Raw genomic sequence first — 4,084 nt, forward strand, 5'->3', positions numbered from 1 at the left:
TTTTTGAACATTTTCATGAGTCCAAGCAACATCATTCCTCATAACCTCCAAATCTTCTGAGTAATAAATAAATTGTGAAATTAGCAGTGAAAACCCTTGTCAACATCCATTCAATTGGGGGTAATTCGGAAAAATGAAAAGAAAGTTTGATTGGACGTGATTTTGAGAGAAAGAAAAGGGGAAATTCAAAGGACAAACAAAATTCTTTTCACTAATTCGAATCTCAATTCTTTCTTTTAAGCATACATGTAAAAAAAAAAATTACATTCAAATATGTTGAAATTCAAAATATAAAACAAAACAAACTCTATCTACACCATGAGACTACTTCAACTCTGGTACTCAGACGGGCATATTGAGCTGGTATTATCATCGGGCTTGGGCAAGGCCAGTTACGGGTTATTTGTTCATTTCAAAATATGATAGTTAAAAACAATAAATTTTAAAAAATTTAGGGTGCCCCCAACACCCGTTAAATCCCAACCTCTCGGGCCATAATCGATGCATCAAAAATATCTCAATGGGCCAGATTCAAGAAAGAACTAACACAACCCTAGGCAGTCAAAGCCCCATATATAAACAACGCAAAAAGAAAACAATACCCCGAATACAAAATGAAATAAAATAAATTCAAACATTCAAAAGCCTAAAAATTAACAAATGGCTTTTGAAAATCAAACATCGAATATGCCATTCAAATGCCTAAAGGCCATTTCTAAACAAATTTAAGAAATTAATGCCGGTTTTTTTTTTTTTTTTTTTTTTTTTTTTTTCTTTTTTTTCTTTTTTTTCTTTTTCTTTCACTTGCATATCAAATTTCTCAAACATCAAATTTGAGTATATATATACCTGCAGTATAATATTGGAGAGGGAGAGAGTGTCGGAGAGTCACCTGGGTTCGACGCCGCCGGAGTGACAGAGGCCGCAGGGAGGGAGACAATGCCGGCCAAAGTAGAAGAGAGAACAACGAGCGAGGGAGAGATCGAGGAGGGCGTACGTGCGAGTGGGAGGAGCTAGAAGCAGAAAGAGAGAACGCCGGAGAGTGAGAAACACCGGAGGAGAACCAAACGGCCGGAGGAGGAAGAGAGAAAAATCACTGTTTGAGAGTGGTATAGCATTGGCGCGCTTGAGGGAAAGAAGAGGAAGAAGAAAAAGAAGAGGGGATCAGAAATTGGGGGAAAGCATGGCGCGCAGGGGCAAAGTAATTAGTAACGTGCCACACATGGCACGTTACTAATTGGTAACGTGCCACGTGTCACACGTTACCAATTTGTATATTTTGAATTTAAAAAAAAAAACTATATATATAATGTCCAAAAAAATATATTAGTAATCCAAATATATATATATATATATATATATATATATATATATATATATATAGTGTCGGAAAAACTTCTTCCATTTGGATCAAAAACTATATTGTTTGGAATTGAGGGGACAAACTTAAATAAATACATGATCACATAGAAATATATAATCTGTCTTTATATATGCTGAGTGTTTTCCCTATATATGCAAAGTGGGGTACTCAAAAGTTACAAAATATTTGACCAAATATATAAAAGAACAAAAAATAAAAATGGAAAATGCTTAAAAATCTTTTCTCCATTTTCTTTGACAATTAGTAGGAGGCAAACGCGAAAAAAGTACAGTCCAATATGGCAAGCCAATAAATACCTGAGTAATATTAGGGACCATCTTTTTATCCTTCTAAAGTTGATGTGACCTTTAAAAATCACAATTAATTTTTAAATGAATCATACTTGAATTTTGATTCAATAGTGATTTTTATGCCCAATGTGCCGTGTGGTCTCAGACTTTCAGTTACCCAAGCCAAGCTGACCACTATACTCTAAAACATTCTTTCTGCAATCTGTAGAAAAATAAGCACACTCCTATACTCTATTGTTTTATAAATCCGAATACAAAAAACTCACATTTATAATTCACTTAGCAATCAACTATATTCTATAATATGCACCAACTATAGTATCTAGCAAATATTGTAGTTGATTAGACGTTTCCTTTATTAAATTTCAGACTTGGTCTCAAGCCAATGAAAAAAAAAAAAAAAAATTGTAAAATTAGTAATTGCGATTTTTCTGACTTACAATTAGCTTTCTGTGGTACCAAAATAAACTCAAAGGCCCTTGAGTTATGCCAAAAAAATAATTTAGTTCTTACAATCAAATTTTGCCAACTAATTTAACATATTCTATTAGTGTAACACTGACTTAAATAAGTCAGTCAACAGAATTTAACAGTAGGAACTAAATTATTATTTGTTGGATATGTTAAGGACCTATAAATTAATTTTGATCCCACATAGAGCTAATAATTACAAATCAAGTAAACCACAGAAAAATAGAGCTAATAATTGCAAATCAAGTAAACCACAGAAAAATAAATAAATAAATAAATAAAAATAATTTGAAATTTTGTGGGACTTGAACTATATCATTGGATTGGATCCCTCAAAAATCAACTGTGAGCTTGGCGTCATCTTAATTATGGTAGGTTCAGTTTTGAATAAAAAACAAATCACCTGAAATAGCAAATCTTGTGTATTAGACCCAACAAAGAAATGCTATTTAATTTCTTAAGCGTAATGACTTGATGCCTTGACAAGTACTAGTTGACTTGATGCCTTACAAGTACTAGTTGACATGATGCTATGCAGACTAGTGCACAACTCAAAGTCCCACAAAAAGTAGTTTCAAGTCTCAAATCAGGTCTGGAGTTTGGTCAGAAGCCAACGGGAAGAAACTAATTGGATGGGGGTATTTCCGGTTTTCTATGTTGCTAGAGGGGGAAAAATGTGAAAAGAAAAATTTTAGGGGGACAAATATAGCATTTTGGAGGGACAATTTTTTAAAAATGACATATTCTAAGAAGAATTTTAAAACTTTTGGGGCCCCACAATGGTATATGTGAGTCCACCCCTGGTCATATACTTATGGTAACCCATTACTCGCTGAAATGGGTTACCAATTTTTTAATAATGTTTATCTTGATTTTATGTATTTCTCCATAAATTTTTTATAGGGGTATTTTTATCATTTCAGTGCAAAGAGGGTTACCTTGCAAACTTTTCTTGTAGTTTGAGTAGATATTAATGCAATTTTTAATTCGAGAGATATTAAAAAGTGAGTGTTAGCTAGTTTCAAGATGTGTTTTTTTTTCTTTCAAATTTTTAAATAAATTGACAACATATACTAAAATGTTTAAATAAATTGACAACATGCATATACTAAAATGATTTATTTAGTTTCCATAATAATTTTGTTATATTTTATAATAACATATACTAAAGTAGCTACGAAGAGATATCCAATTGTTGCTCAAGTACAAATTAAATTATTCATATTACTGCATTATATATATAAAGCTTTCCATTGTAATGATATATATATATATATATATATATATATATATATTGTAATGATAATCAAACTTTTTAATGTTATTAAAAAATAACATTGTGATTTGTAGAAATAATATTCTAGACTATTTATAGAGTTGCTAGTATTTTTCTAATCTTAAGTATATATATATATATTTAAAAGAACCAATATGTAACTAAATAATATTAATGGAATTAATTAATTGGACAAAACATTAGTAACGTGTTAAAATGACATGTTATAAATTGGTAACGTGCCTAACTGACACGTTACTAATTTGTAACGTGTCAGTTTAACACGTTACAAATTAGTAACGTGTCTCATTTCCTACGTTACTAAAATAATTCGTAACGTGTCACAAATTGACACGTTACTAATTTGTAAAGTGCCAAAAAGTAATGAATAGTTAACACGTTACTAATTGATATGTTTTTTGTAGTGAATTTTATTTTTTATTGTTTCTCTCACCTGTTTTCTCTTTTTTTTTCCAAATCTTTTCCTGCTTTTTCTCTCGCATGTTCTATTTTTCCCAAAACTTTTCTCATTTTTTCTCTCACATGTTTTTTTTTTTTTCCAAACTTTTCTTACTTTTAATAATATTTAAATGATATAGATAAAAATATAGCTAATCGGATGTAAAAGACCTTTAAAAATTTATTAGCTAAACTAGATAAAGT

Source organism: Corylus avellana, chromosome ca3 (genome assembly GCF_901000735.1).
Source record: "Corylus avellana chromosome ca3, CavTom2PMs-1.0".
NCBI lineage: Eukaryota > Viridiplantae > Streptophyta > Magnoliopsida > Fagales > Betulaceae > Corylus > Corylus avellana.